The sequence below is a fragment of the Nerophis ophidion genome, linkage group LG11 (assembly GCF_033978795.1).
Source record: "Nerophis ophidion isolate RoL-2023_Sa linkage group LG11, RoL_Noph_v1.0, whole genome shotgun sequence".
Taxonomy (NCBI): Eukaryota; Metazoa; Chordata; class Actinopteri; order Syngnathiformes; family Syngnathidae; genus Nerophis; species Nerophis ophidion.
The window spans coordinates 62,254,890-62,271,389 of NC_084621.1; the positions used below are offsets into that span (position 1 = coordinate 62,254,890).

Sequence of the window (16,500 nt, forward strand, 5' to 3'; positions counted from 1 at the left end):
AAATAAAGATGTGTCAAATATCTTAATATCTCATTGACAAAATGATTCAACTCCCTAGTTACATGCATCTTTAGTACTTGGTAGAACACCCTTTGGCAGTAATTACATCCTTCAAACGTGATACATAACCGGACACAAGCTTCTTGCAACCATCTACAGGTATTTTAGCCCATTTCTCTTGGGCAAAGGCCTCCAGTTCATTCATATTCTTGGGCTTGTGTGCTGCAACTGCCTTCTTCAAGTCCCACCACAGCTTTTCTATCGGATTTAGGTCTGGCGACTGTGAAGGCCACTCCAGAGTCTTCCAGCCCTTCTTCTGCAACCACTCTGATGTTGATTTGGAGGTATGCTTGGGATCTTTGTCCTGTTGGAAGGTCCAACGTCTCCCAAGCCTCAGCTTCGTCACTGACTTCATGACATTTGCAGCTAATATATCCTGCTAGGAAATAGAATTCATAATGCCTTGAACGTGCTGGAGATTCCCGGTACCTGAGGCAGAAAAACAGCCCCAGAGCATGATTGACCCCCCACCATGGTTTACAGTAGGCAAGGTGTTCTTCTCTTTGTAAGCTTCATTTTTTTCCCTCCAGATATAACGTTGATTCATAGGCCCAAAGAGTTCCAGTTTTGTCTCATCACTCCATAAAAGAGTTTCCCAAAACATTTGGTTTTGTCCAGATGATTTTTGGCATACTGGATTCAATTTTTTCTTGTGCCTGGTAGTCAGAAGTGGGGTCCGCCTGGGAGTTCTGGCATGGAGGCCTTCATCTCATAGTGCGCGCCTTATTGTCTGGGATGAAACCTAAGTTCCCCCCACTGCAATGTCCTGTTGTAGTTCCTCAGTTAGTACCCGGGGGTTTTTCACCACCGTACGCTTCAAATTCCGGACAGCAGTTGCACACAGCATCCTCTTTCTACCACGCCCAGGTAGTGTTTCCACTGTGCCTTTAGCTTTAAACTTGCGAATTATGCTCCCAACTGTGTCTCTTGGAATGTGTAATGTCTTTGCTATTTTCTTATATCCATATCCTTTCTTATGAAGAGAAATTACCTCCTCTCTTGACTTCTTTGACCACTCCCTGGACTTCACCATGTTGCAAATACACCATTGACCATCTACAAGAAGCTGAGCGTCACAGTCTTTTTCAATCAGTTTAATTGGTGCTCGTTATGCTTCTAATCACATCTACAGGTGTTTTCAACACCTGATTGAAAAGACCTTATTCAAATTCTGTTCTTAAGAGTTATGATCTTCAAGAGGTTGAATAATTTTGTCGATGAGATATTAAGAGAAATGACACTGTTTGGTATGTTACAAAATATAATGTTGTAATTCAAGTTGCATTTGTCTATATAATGCATCTTTGTTTGATATGACTATAAACAAAATACGGAATAAATGTCCTACTTGCTAAAACACCAAAATTGTGTGGGGGTTGAATAATTTTGATCACAACTGTATATAATGTGGTCCTTCTCATCATTTTGCTTCTTTAAAACCTTTACTTTCTCTTCTAGACCAATCACCTTTATTTCCAATTCATTTGTTAAGAGTATTGCAGTATCCTCACAAAGTGTGAGCAGTATCCTTCTTCACGTCCTTAATGATTTCGTCATGTCTTTGTTTATCCAGCCTGGCTTCCACATTACGTAACATCCCTATTACTTCTTGGACACTACCTGATTTTTCTACCACATCCTCTTCCCCCTCCTCCTCTGCATTTGTTGAAGCTTGGAGGTTAGAAGTGGTGAGCTTGTTTTGCTAGATTGGAGTCGGTTTCTCCCACCAGACGGTGTTCAAGCCAGTGCTATAGGCAGAGAGCTAGAATTATGGTCGAAACAGGAAGAGTACAAAATAAATGTGTGCGAAGAAATGTTAATTGTTTACCAATAAAATTTATATTTTTTTAATGCAACATTTACAAATAAGTTGATTATGATAACTGTGCTGTCCAGTAATTGTATCTTATTTTCTCATAACCATTCTGAGTCTTATTTACAAGTGGTAGACTTTGCATGGTAGTCTCTGGGTACTCCGGCTTCCTCACACCTCCATAGGTTGATTGGCAACACTAAATTGGCCCTAGTGTGTGAATGTGAGTGTGAATGTTGTCTGTTTATCTGTGTTGGCTCTGTGATGAGGCCTTGTTGGCGAGAGGATCACAAGGAGATTGATCTTAATCCTAACTTTGTTTTGCTGTAGTTTATCATTTGACATCTGTGCGTTGGACCCATGTTGGGAACTCAAATTATTTTTTTATAAACATGTGGAAATGGTCCAAAGTCTTCTGTTTTACAAACAAAAATATTTTTTAAATCAAACATTGGAGCAATGAATATATATCTACAGAATTTAACAGAACGATTACAACACGGACTGACTGAATAATTAGTATGGACGAAGGCTGGGCAATATGGCTATTGTTTAATATCTCAATATTTTTAGGCCATGGCACGTTTCACGGTATATATCTCGATATTTTGCCTTAGCCTGGAATAAACACTTAATACATATAAGAAGGGGGACCGGAGGGTGTGTTCCAACTATCGTGGGATCACACTCCTCAGCCTTCCCGGTAAGGTTTATTCAGGTGTACTGGGAAGGAGGCTACGCCGGATAGTCGAACCTCGGATTCAGGAGGAACAGTGTGGTTTTCATCCTGGTCGTGGAACTGTGGACCAGCTCTATACTCTCGGCAGGGTTCTTGAGGGTGCATGGGAGTTTGCCCAACCAGTCTACATGTGCTTTGTGGACTTGGGGAAGGCATTCGACCGTGTCCCTCGGGAAGTCCTGTGGGGAGTGCTCAGAGAGTATGGGGTATCGGACTGTCTTATTGTGGCGGTCCGCTCCCTGTATGATCAGTGTCAGAGCTTGGTCCGCATTGCTGGCAGTAAGTCGGACACGTTTCCAGTGAGGGTTGGACTCCGCCAAGGCTGTCCTTTGTCACCGATTCTGTTCATAACTTTTATGGACAGAATTTGTAGGTGCAGTCAAGGCATTGAGGGGTTCCGGTTTGGTGGCCGCGGGATTAGGTCTCTGCTTTTTGCAGATGATGTGGTCCTGATGGCTTCATCTGGCCGGGATCTTCAGCTCTCACTGGATCGGTTCGCAACCCGAGTGTGAAGCGACCGGAATGAGAATCAGCACCTCCAAGTCCGAGTACATGGTTCTCGCCCGGAAAAGGGTGGAGTGCCATCTCCGGGTTGGGGAGGAGACCCTGCCCCAAGTGGAGGAGTTCAAGTGCCTAGGAGTCTTGTTCACGAGTGAGGGAAGAGTGGATCGTGAGATCGACAGGCGGATCGGTGCGGCGTCTTCAGTAATGTGGACGTTGTACCGATCCGTTGTGGTGAAGAAGGAGCTGAGCCGGAAGGCAAAGCTCCCAATTTACCGGTCGATCTACGTTCCCATCCTCACCTATGGTCATGAGCTTTGGGTCATGACCGAAAGGATAAGATCACGGGTACAAGCGGCCGAAATGAGTTTCCTCCGCCGGGTGGCGAGGCTCTCCCTTAGAGATAGGGTGAGAAGCTCTGACATCCCAGAGGAGCTCAAAGTAAAGCCGCTGCTCCTTCACATCGGGAGGAGCCAGATGAGGTGGCTCGGGCATCTGGTCAGGATGCCACTCGAACGCCTCCCTATGGATAAGCGGAAGATGATGGATGGATGGACATATAATCACACCAGTATGATGATTCTATGTGTCTACATTGAAACATTCTTCTTCATACTGCATTAAAATATGCTCATTTTAAACTTTCATGCAGAGAGGGAAATTACAACTAAGTCAAATCACCAAAACTGTATTTATAAAACAGTTATTAAGCAGTGGCACAAACATTCATGTCATTTCAAAACATAACGTGCAAGATTGTCAGAGACATTTTAAAACAAGCTATTAGTGCACTTTTGTGCATGATGTCACTAAGATGACATATCAAAACAACACTAAACTACAGTGCACTTTTTGTTCAGATTGCCACTACAATAGTTTAAAACAAATAAAGTGCACTTTTGTGCATGATATCACATAAGATATTTCAATAACTGTCAAAAAAAATGAGCTGCATAATAGGAAATCAAATAGTGTATGTCCTTCTATGTGGTAGGTTCCTGCGGACCTTATCTCCTTCTGTTGTTGACTATTGTTTTCATACGGTGTTATTGCACTCTTCATTCTCCAGCTGGTGACTTTTCAAATGATGCTACATATTCGCTGTAATGTTACTTTTTGTAGCAACGCTTTTGCCCCACAGTTGACAAATTACGGTTGTCTGTTCGACATATTCCCGCTTGAAAGCAAACCACCGCCAGACGATGGACCCCCTGCCGTTTTTCTTGGGAATTAATTCTTCCTTCATTTGTTACGAGATTTGCACTTTATTTCTCTCGTACTACCACTCGCACCACTGCTAACGTTACTCATGCTGCTACCTCTTTGCTCCGCGAGGGCTTATACGTATGTAATGTTTGTAAGAAGGGGCACTTGTTTTATGTCTCTGTGAGAAGGGGAGACAAGAAAGAGTGAGAAGAGCCAGTAGTGTGTAATGCCCGCAGCTAAAAGCAACTGCGTGAGATCGTATACTCGAATATAACGATATAGTCATTTTCTATATCGCACAGAGATAAAGCCGTGATATATCGAGTATTTTCAATATATCGCTCAGCCTAGTATGGACAAATTGATAAAAAATTTAATGATCAAGAAATGCGTCCGACTAGAGCTGCAGCTATTGATTATTTTAGTATTTAAATAATCTATTGCTGAGGTTATTTGATTAATTGAGTAACTGGATAAAACGTACATTATCGCTATTGTTTGAGCTCTATTGCAGCGAACATGGGCAATTCATACATTTTCATGAGTTTTCATCCAAGCAACAAAACGTAAATCTTAACTTTTCTCATCAAAATAATCGATTAATCATTAGAGACCTATATACCCAATGGGAAACTAGAAGCCATTACCCTGCAGGATTTGATCCTATGACCTGATATCATTGGTGAGGAGACTCCAAATGGGTGTGTTATGTGGATAATTGACACTGACACAGATACGAGACCCCTAATAGTATGACAGTGAGATATGCAACCATTAAGTTGATGATTGATGGCAGCCATACTCTCGATTAACGCCCCTCTTTTTCTGTGTGTCTCAGTTGTTTTGAAAAAAGAGTGACACGATGGATGGAGAGGTAATAGGAGAATTTACAGTTGAGCATTTTTCTGAGGGGACTGCAGAGTTTGCTATTTGTGTTGGAACCGGTCCACCTGTGTTCAAACTCATGGTGGTTGTGTGTTTGGCACATCAAACAAACTTTTGCAAGATAGGAAGCACATGATTGCACATTCTGGCATGAAGTCAATGCATTCATTCTGCTTCTCGCCGCATCCTCTGCGAAGAAGGTTATGTTCTCACCACGTCGCTCTCTCTCTCTCTCTCCTGTCTGCTTTGCTGTCAGCATCATTGCATGAAAAGTACCAGGCTGATTTGAATTAAACAGGGAGTATAGCACGGGAGAAGGTATTAAAGTTCAAAGCAGATCTGTTTAATATCTAAAAATAAGCATTTGTCTTTGCATACTCTGGTTTCTACATTGGAAAACATGCTAAGTTAAACTAAATTCCATGCCTCTTATTGGTTGCTGTTCCAGGTAATCCCCCTCATTCTCTCTCTTTTCTCCCAAAAAACTGCTCAAAACTGGATGAGAGCCCTCCCAAACCACTGGAAATGTAAAAAAAATATACAAACGAGGAGAATATAACAAAAAAAAACAGCTTTTGTTGACTAATAAAGCGCTGTGTGGCACTTATTTAGTCATGCTAAACAACCAAACACAACTAAAGCTATCAGTGACGTGCTGTCAGGGGAGGCAAGGGAGGCAGTGCCTCACCTGCCTCCCCTGACAGCACTCTTATTTTGGTTATGTTTCCTGTTTGTCTCCCTAAAGGCTGTGTCCCCTCAGCTGTGGCTGATTAACACCTGGCCACACCTGGTGTCAATCAGCCAGACACTATTTAGACCTGTTTTCTCCTCCAGTCAGGGCTGGATTATTGTTGTGTGGTGTCGTGTCGATTTCACCACTACCTGTCTTGTCGCTTGTAGTTTTGTCTACTTCTGTTCATGCCATAGTTCCGTCGTGTCACGGTAAGTGTTTTTGTTTTTAGCCAAGTTTGTTATCCACCTCGTGCGCGCCTTTTGTTTGTACCCTTTTGTTCGGTTTTGTCTTAGTGTTAAATTAAATTATGTTTTCTTACGCAATACATGCCTCCTTCTCTGCATCTGGGGGTTCGTCACCGCAAACTCACTCTGACAGAGCCTGTCATATATTAGTTTCACCTTATAAATCTTAACAAACCTTCACATGATATTCGCATTTTCTAGGGACATGACAAAGCTGCTTGTGTTCGATACTGCTTTGCTTGCTTTTCTTCTTCTCTCTTCTCTATTTGGTGGGGAATTGCAGATATTTACGGTATACAGTACAGTAACTAGCAGAGCAAACTAAAAGAACTGTGAATACAGTCCTGGTCCGTGGCCAGTTCGAGCAAGTGGGTTGCTCTTCACACCAGCCAGACCTTTATTTAGGTGTCCATGAGCTCCCCATGCTCCCCCCTTTCAGAATCTTTTTAGTTTCTGTCACTGTTCACCCTGCCATTTTTCTTATTTGATTACATCCTCTAATCCCAACTGTGATAACTGTGGGATGAGTCTGTCATTCCACTCCCTTACCCCCACCAGATGTTTTCATAGCGTCTAGACACACATGCCTCTGCTGATAAAACAAGGAGACCACAGTACACTGCTCAACAATAGGGATGTTCTGAGGAAGTTCTTTTAAGTTAATACACTCACTTTTTATCTGTTTCCACTGGCCATGTTTGCATGCACGAGGGTGTTCACAGCATGATGCTGTAAATCTTGAGGTTGACCTAAATCTGCCAATTTCCCCATATGCATGCATTATTATCATGTGCGTGTTTGTAAAATACTGACGTGGGGATCAAGACAGGAAGGCTGATTATGACTGATCATGACCTTTTCCTGCATGGGGCCATGTATCGTGAGATTTTGAGCCAAAACCTCCTTCCAACAGTGAGAGCTTTGAAGATGAAACGTGGCTGGGTCTTCCAACATGACAATGATCCCAATACATTGCACCATTGGCCGTGAATTCATCAGGAGACTTTCTTTGATAGCAGGAGATATTCAGGTTCCGCTGACTCCCTAGTATTTGTAAGCTTACCACATGTGCTTCTTTGTCTACATTTGCTCACATATCAACTTTGAGGTGGACAAAAAAACATGTTGCCCTGGTGACCGTTTTAGTCGATTTCACTCAAGAGAGGTAAACAGCCTTCATGCTGAGGACTTCAGTAATAGAGACAATGACTGATGTAGTTTTTGTGGGAAAACATCAGCGCTCCTTACTCTTTATTTGGTCAGCTGCAGGACACTGGTTTGAGGAGCTTTGATATCACCAGCTGAAGCGATTCCAGATTCCCAGACTGAGCCAGAGTGCTCTGTCGATTTCACAGTGGCTTTTTATTCCAGCTTTTTTCCAAATCAACAACTGAATCGGAAGCTTCTGAGGAAAAGTCTATAGGAATCGACCCCCAAAATATCATTCATGTCGTAAAAAGAAAAACAAAGGTGTTTTTATTATGCAGTGGGGCAAAAAAGTATTTAGTCAGCCACCGATTGTGCAAGTTTTCCCACTTAAAATGATGACAAAGGTCTGTAATTTTCATCATAGGTACATTTCAACTGTCGGAGACAGAATGTGAAAAAAAATCCAGGAATTCACATTGTAGGAATTTTTAAGAATTAATTTGTAAATTATGGTGGAAAATAAGTTTTTGGTCACTTCAAACAAGGAAGATCCCTGGCTCTCACAGACCTGTAACATCTTCTTTGAGAAGCTCTTCTGTCTTCCACTCGTTACCTGTATTAATGAAACCTGTTTGAACTCGTTATCTGTATAAAAGACACCCGTCCACAGCCTCAAACAGTCAGACTCCAAACTCCACTATGGCCAAGACCAGAGAGCTGTCGAAGGACACCAGGAAAAGAATTGTAGACCTGCACCAGACTGGGAAGAGTGAATCTACAATAGGCAAGCAGCTTGGTGTGAAAAAATCAACTGTGGAAGCAATTATCAGAAAATGGAAGACATACAAGACCACTGCTAATCTCCCTCGATCTGGGGATCCACGCAAGATCTCATCCCGTGTGGTCAAAATGATCATGAGAACGGTGAGCAAAAATCCCAGAACCACACGGGGCGACCTGGTGAATGACCTGCAGAGAGTTGGGACCAAAGTAATAAAGGTTACCATCAGTAACACGCTACGCCGATAGGGAATCAAATCCTGCAATGCCAGACGTGTCCCACTGCTTAAGCCAGTGCATGTCCAGGCCCGTCTGAAGTTTACCAGAGAGCACATGGATGATACAGCAGAGGATTGGGAAAATGTCATGTGGTCAGATGAAACCAAAATAGGACTTTTTGGTATAAACTCAACTTGTCGTGTTTGGAGGAAGAAGAATACTGAGTTACATCCCAAGAACACCATACCTACTGTGAAGCATTGGGGTGGAAACATCATGCTTTGGGGCTGTTTTTCTGTTAAGGGGACAGGACGATTCATCCGTGTTAAGGAAAGAATGAATGGGGCCATGTATTGTGAGATTTTGAGCCAAAACCTCCTTCCAACAGTGAGAGCTTTGAAGATGAAACGTGGCTGGGTCTTCCAACATGACAATGATCCCAAACACGAAGGAGTGGCTCCGTTAGAAGCATTTGAAAGTCCTGGAGTGGCCTAGCCAGTCTCCAGACCTCAACCCCATAGAAAATCTGTGGAAGGAGTTGAAAGTCTCTGTTGCTCGGCGACAGCCCCCAAAAAAATCACTGCTCTTGAGAAGATCTGCATAGAGGAATGGGCCAAAATACCTGCTACTGTGTGTGCAAACCTGGTAAAGACATATAGTAATCGTTTGACCTCTGTTATTGCCTACAAAGGTTATATTACAAAGTATTGAGTTGAATTTGTGTTATTGACCAAATACTTATTTTCCACCATAATTTAAAAATAAATTCTTTCAAAAACCTACAATGTGAATTCCTGGATTTTTTTTTCACATTCTCTCTCTCACAGTTGAAGTGTACCTATGATGAAAATTACAGACCTCTGTCATCATTTTAAGTGGGAGAACTTGCACAATCGGTGGCTGACTAAATACTTTTTTGCCCCACTGTATATATTAGGAATGTAATGATAAGCGATATTAATGATAACCGCGGTAAAACTCCAGACAGTTAGTACTATCATTTTAAAGGGGTAATACAATGATGTTTTTTCTACATTTAAAACACTTCCTTGTGGTCCACATAACATGTAATAGTGGTTATTTGGTCAAAATTTCAAATACATTACAGACTGTCTTTAAGCCATTTTGTTGGCAATCTTATTTACATGCCTCCACTTCTACAAGTATTTTACAAAGGACTTAAAGTTTGTATTATTTCAAGATGATACAACAGCATTTTATTCAGGAGAGAACACACAGAAGATAATACGAATAATAACAGAAGAAATTAACAAACTAAAAAGATGCTTTTGACAAACACAGACTATCTTTGTTTTGTCAGTAAGACTAAAATAATGCTATTTAGTAACAGTAGAAGAGAAAGTAAAACAAATACAAATCGACGGAGTAAATATTGGTAGGGTAAAAGAAAACACATTTTTGGATGTAATAATAGATTTAAAAAGTTATTGGAAATCTCATGTAAAAATATACAACATAAAGAAGCAAGAAACACAATAATGAATAAAGCAAAACATGTTCTAGACCAGTGGTTCTCAACCTTTTTTCAGTGAACATTTTTTTAATTCAAGTACCCCCTAATCAGAGCAAAGCATTTTTTGTTGAAAAAAAGAGATAAAGAAGTAAAATACAGCACTATGTCATCAGTTTCTCATTTATTAAATTGTATAACAGTGCAAAATATTGCTCATTTGTAGTGGTCTATTTTGAACTATTTGGAAAAAAATATATAAAAATAACTAAAACTTTGTTGAAAAATAAACAAGTGATACAATTATAAATAATGATTTCTCCACATAGAAGTAATCATCAACTTAAAGTGCCCTCTTTGGGGATTGTAACAGAGATCCATCTGGATTCATGAACTTAATTCTAAACATTTCTTCACAAAAAACGATATCTTTAACATCAATATTTATGGAACATGTCCACAAAAAATCTAGCTGTCAACACTGAATATTGCATTGTTGTATTTATTTTCACAGTTTATGAACTTACATTCATATTTTGTTGAAGTAATATTCAATAAATATATTTATAAATAATTTTTAAATTGTTGCTATTTTTAGAATATTTAAAAAAAATCTCACTTACCCCTTGGCATACATTCAAGTACCCCCCAGGGGTACGCGCACCCCCATTTGAGAACCACTGTTCTAGACCATAAATCACTTCATATTATACATACACAAATGTCACACATTGGGCGAATTCCAAACAGCACATTTGGCAGAAATGTAAAAAAGGCAAGATTGTTTTATAAATATATCCGCAATGTCTTCATGGTTTCATTTCAAATTTCGGGAAGTATGCAGATTCAAAATTCACAAAAACAGGTACCAATAGGTAAGGAAAGTTGAAGGAAGGAACCCACACAGTCACGGGGAGAACATGCAAACTGCACAAATAAAGATCCCGAGCCCGGGATTGAACTCAGGACCTTCGTTTTGTGAGGCACATTCAATAACCACTGTTCACCGTGCTGCCCTTACTTTACAAACCAATATTTAAAACTATAAAAGTTCAGGATTACTGTCGAGTATTTATGCCCTAAAATCAGCAAAACTAGGAACCATTTTTTTCAGCCGCCTTGACAAAAACTGATTGTGTCTTCAAAAAACAGACGACGTGACATATTTAGACATGAGTCAGAGAACTCTTTCATTTTCCTAAAAACAGACTGACTTCAAACCCATCTATGAGACACTTTTAGGATGTAGTTCTGGCTTTGCACACGACCAGACACATGGTTTGGATAATCACATCCAGATGATGATGACCCTTCTGGGACAAGCCATGGAATATCAACTTCGATCTGTGTAATTGTCTGTACCCAAATAAATCAAGTTTGATCAGTTAACACAAAGTTGATTAGACTTATACCATCGACCTTTCTCTTGTGTTAGCACTGAGGCGTTTTTGGATGTTAAACACATGCAAGTACCATTTCAATTTGTTTATTGAGTTCAGGATTTTTAGAGTACACATCCCCAGTTTGTATGCATGCAAAAAGCCCATAATTATCCCAGACTATAATAAAAACAAAGGAGCAGTTGGCAGCATGAAAACCCAGCAGAATAGAAGACATGGGACGAACAAACAGGCTGTGCTCTAAGCATTTTTTTTTTTGTATTTTATTTGGCATGACCAGATCTTATGCATCCCGAAGTTTGTTTTGCTAGTGTACTGCTCTGATTTATATTCACATGCTGAACGACCTGGGCCCAGACCAATTAGTGTTGTGACGTTCGCGAACAATTCGTTCAAATGAACGAATCTTTTGAGTGAACGTACTGTACCGAATCACTTCATGAACTGATTCGTTCCTTTCTCAGTTCAGTTAAGATCCGCCGCGACCATGCCGGTATGAGTGGAACTGGCACTATGTGACTCACTGAACCCTCGACGTCGGCGAACGACGCAGGGGGCGGGAGGAGGGACTGAGCGAACGAATCGATCACTGCGGATTAACGACATGAATCACTCGGTGAACAACAACGCTCTCGTGATATTTTGAGATTTTCTTTGTTATATTTTGAAACTTGGGCTACAGAACATTTAGTTTTTATGTTGGCATTTCTGGCTCTTAATTTATTTGTTTTATTTTGAAGGTATTTATTTTATTTTTGTTTGCATATTTAAGTTTACATTTTCTTTTCTACAGAACATTTAGTTTTTATGTTGGCATTTGTTAAGGGTTTCTTAATTTAATATTTGTTTTTGCACTAAACAAACGAGGCTTATTTATTTAACTGTTGATTGCAAGCATTTTAATAGGCTATTACTATTTTTTTTAATTTCCCACTTTTATTTATTTCTTATTTTCATTTCAGTGCAATAAAACTTCACGGTGGCAGAGGGGTTAGTGCGTCTGCCTCACAATACGAAGGTCCTGAAGTCCTGGGTTCAAATCCAGGCTGGGGATCTTTCTGTGTGGAGTTTGCATGTTCTCCCCGTGAATGCGTGGGTTCCCTCCGGGTACTCCGGCTTCCTCCCACTTCCAAAGACATGCACCTGGGGATAGGTTGATTGGCAACACTAAATTGGCCCTAGTGTGTGAATGTGAGTGTGAAGGTTGTCTGTCTATCTGTGTTGGCCCTGCGATGAGGTGGCGACTTGTCCAGGGTGTACCCTGCCTTCCGCCCGATTGTAGCTGAGATAGGCGCCAGCGCCCCCCGCCACCCCGAAAGGGAATAAGCGGTAGAAAATGGATGGATGGATGCAATAAAACATATTTAGGAACCAAGACATTTAGTCACACTTTGTTTATTGGACAGGTCGGAAATGCACACACAGTGTTTTTAAAAGTAACAGAATCTCTACTACAGCCGCAATGTCTGTTTGCGAACATCAAGGGGAGTCTGTCAGGGCAGAGAGCGATTCACGTCTGTCACCCTCTGGCCCACAGAACTGTAGCTGAGTGATTCAGGTTCGCTTCACGAACATACAAGAACTGACTGGTTGTCGCTGAGGACGTGATTCAGGTTCGCGCTGCACTCACTCACTCATTCAGAATCAGGACTCGCGAACCTACTGATAGAGAACTGACTGTGTCGCGGATGAGGACGACACATTGACTCCCTTTTTCAGTCACTGTGCGCGTCGTTCATTGGGTGCTGAGGGCTTGTGTCGTTCGCGAACTGATACACACCGAGATCTGCCGCCAGGGAAGCTGTTACTGACTGACTCATGATTCGCCGACCTGCACACAGAACTGCTGCTGCAGAAGTGATTCGGTGAACAAATTTTTTGAACAAATCAATTTAAGGAACTGATTCTAGTGATTCAGTACAGTCAAAAGAACTGCCGTTCCCATCAGTAATACCAATTGCCCACATATACTGTAGTTATGTAATACAGTTTCTGCAGTGTGATTGCTCACCGCTAGTACTTAACAATAGCACTGCCTTGGGGGCTAACCCTTATGCAGATCACGCACTGTGCATAGTGCTCGACAATCCGTGAAGGCCTCTGTTTTGTTTGAGGAAGCGCATGTACAATGTCAATTCACAATTTTGATTTGTTATTTAAATGCATGTGATATTTCTACTCGCACAATAGAAATAAAACAACATTTCAAAATGATACGAACTTACCTTACTTTTGAGGAAAGTAAGGTAAGTTGCAGTGACATACAGTTGTGATCAACATTTTTCAACCCCCACACAATTTTTGTGTTTTAGCAAGTTGGACATTTATTCCTTATTTTGTTTATAGTCAAATCAAATAAAGATGCATTAAATGGAAAATTGCAACTTGAATTACAACATTATATTTTATAACATAACAAACAGTGTCATTTCTCCTAATATCTCATTGACAACATTATTCAACCCCTTGAAGATCATAACACTTAAGAACATAATTTGAATAAGGTCTTTCAATCAGGTGTTGAAAACACCTGTAGATGTGATTAAAACCATAACGAGCACCAATTAAACTGATTGAAAAAGACTGTGACTCTCAGCTTCTTGTTGATGGTCAATGGTGTATTTGCAACATGGTGAAGTCCAGGGAGTGGTCAAAGAAGTCAAGAGAGGAGGTAATTTCTCTTCATAAGAAAGGATATGGATATAAGAAAATAGCAAAGACATTACACATTCCAAGAGACACAGTTGGTACCATAATTCGCAAGTTTAAAGCTAAAGGCACAGTGGAAACACTACCTGGGCGTGGTAGAAAGAGGATGCTGTGTGCAACTGCTGTCCGGTATTTGAAGCGTACAGTGGTGAAAACCCCCCAGGTAACAGCTGGGGAACTACAACAGGACATTGCAGAGGGTGGAATGCAGGTTTTGTCCCAGACAATAAGGCGCGCACTACAAGATGAAGGCCTCCATGCCAGAACTCTCAGGCGCACCCCACTTCTGACTACCAGGGACAAGAAAATAGACTCCAGTATGCCAAAAATAATCTGGATAAACCCCAAAGGTTTTGGGAAACTCTTCTATGGAGTGATGAGAAAAAAATGGAACTCTTTGGGCCTCTGAATCAACGTTATGTCTGGAGGAGAAAAAATGAAGCTTACAAAGAGAAGAACACCTTGCCTACTGTTAAGCATGGTGGGGGGGGTCAATCCTGCTCTGGGGCTGTTTTTCTGCCTCAGGTACCGGGAATTTCCAGCACGTTCAAGGCATTATGAATTCTATTTCCTAGCAGGATATATTAGCTGCAAATGTCATGAAGTCAGTGACGAAGCTGAGGCTTGGGAGACGTTGGACCTTCCAACAGGACAACGATCCCAAGCATACCTCCAAATCAACATCAGAGTGGTTGCAGAAGAAGGGCTGGAAGACTCTGGAGTGGCCTTCACAGTCGCCAGACCTAAATCCTATAGAAAAGCTGTGGTGGGACTTGAAGAAGGCAGTTGCAGCACACAAGCCCAAGAATATGAATGAACTGGAGGCCTTTGCCCAAGAGGAATGGGCTAAAATACCTGTGGATGGTTGCAAGAAGCTTGTGTCCGGTTATGTATCACGTTTGAAGGATGCCATTACTGCCAAAGGGTGTTCTACTAAGTACTAAAGATGCATGTAACTAGGGGCTTGAATCATTTTGTCAATGAGATATTAAGAAAAATTTCAGTGTTACAATTTAAGTTGCATTTGTCTATTTGACACATCTTTATTTGATATGACTATAAACAAAATACGGAATAAACGTCCAACTTGCTAAAACACAAAAATCCGATCCAAATATCGGATCGGGACAACCCTATTCATAGGAGATAACTGCTGTATGAACATGGTTTATCCATCCATTTTCATACAAATGATTCTGTGATGGCTCATGGAAAGTTGGGCATGGCAAACCCTGGATTTGGTAGACAGTCAAACACATGGCTGTCACATAGTCTCACACTTTTATGTTTACCTGCTTATTTAGTGTATTTGGTTGACATCGAAAATAAAAGGATAGATATATGAGCTGACCTGTCACCTTACAGCCAATGGCTACTCATTACTTAGCAGCTAGAACAACACATAGAATAAACTCCGGCTTTTTAACACTGCCGTATCATTTGTGACATGTTCCAATGACAGCAATTTCCCCTCCCGACGGGCAGTAGATGAGGTTTAACCTCTTTATTTGTGAAGACATGACTACTGTCAAACAAGAAGGTAAAGACACCGTTATATTTGTCACCAAAGAGGATCATGCAACGCCCAGCAATGCTGAGCTTGTAGAAGAAGACCCCGACGATCCTTATGAGGAGCGAGGTTTGATTCTTCCCAGTGGCGACATTAACTGGAACTGCCCTTGCCTGGGCGGGATGGCCAGTGGTCCCTGTGGGATCGACTTTAAGGAGGCCTTCTCATGTTTCCACTACAGTAAGGCTCCGAGTGCCTGGATCAGTTCACGGCCATGCAGGAGTGCATGCAGCGCTACCCGGAGCTCTACCCGCAAGAAGACGACAAGGTCCCGGAAGAAACACCCGGTGACTCTAAGTCCACATCTGACACTGTGCAGGACTGTGACGGCACGAAGCCCAGTAGCTCCCTAGAAAGCTAACATGTTTGCAAATGCATGTTCATGTGTGAGACTTTGTCAAGATGTGCTTTACTGATGCAAATCTTAAGGGCGTACTTACACGACGATGCCGTGCAGTCCATTTCTGGGCCCCTCTCGTGAAAATCAACGACCGCTACAACAAGATATACAACCACGACTCCAGATAATAATCAATGAAGTAATAAGAATGGCTCTATTAAAGTTAAAGTCCCAACAATAGTCACACAGACACTACGGCGTGGCGCAGTGGAAGAGTGGCCGTGCGCAACTCGAGGGTCCCTGGTTCAATTCCCACCTAGTACCAACCTCGTCACGTCCGTTGTGTCCTGAGCAAGACACTTCACCCTTGCTCCTGATGGGTGCTGGTTAGCGCCTTGCATGGCAGCTCCCTCCATCAGTGTGTGAATGTGTGTGTGAATGTGGAAGTACTCTCAAAGCGCTTTGAGTACCTTGAAGGTAGAAAAGCGCTATACAAGTACAACCCATTTATTTATTTATAATATAGAAACCCCAAAACCAGTTAAGTTGGCACATTGTGTGAATCGTAAACAAAAACAGAACACCACTATTTTCAAATTATTTTCAACCTGCATTCAATTGAATAGACTGCAAAGACAAGATACTTAACGTTCCAACTGGAAAACATTATTTTTTGCAAA

At 41.4% G+C, this 16,500-nt stretch overlaps 1 protein-coding gene and 1 pseudogene across 3 annotated transcripts in view; both read left to right on the forward strand.

Moving 5' to 3' along the window:
- The window catches only part of me1 (malic enzyme 1, NADP(+)-dependent, cytosolic), a 286,578-nt gene that overhangs the window by 84,174 nt on the left and 185,904 nt on the right, over nt 1–16,500 (forward strand). The gene's annotated exons all lie outside the window — the stretch shown is intronic.
- On the forward strand, nt 15,261–16,445 carry LOC133561457 (mitochondrial intermembrane space import and assembly protein 40-B-like; annotated as a pseudogene).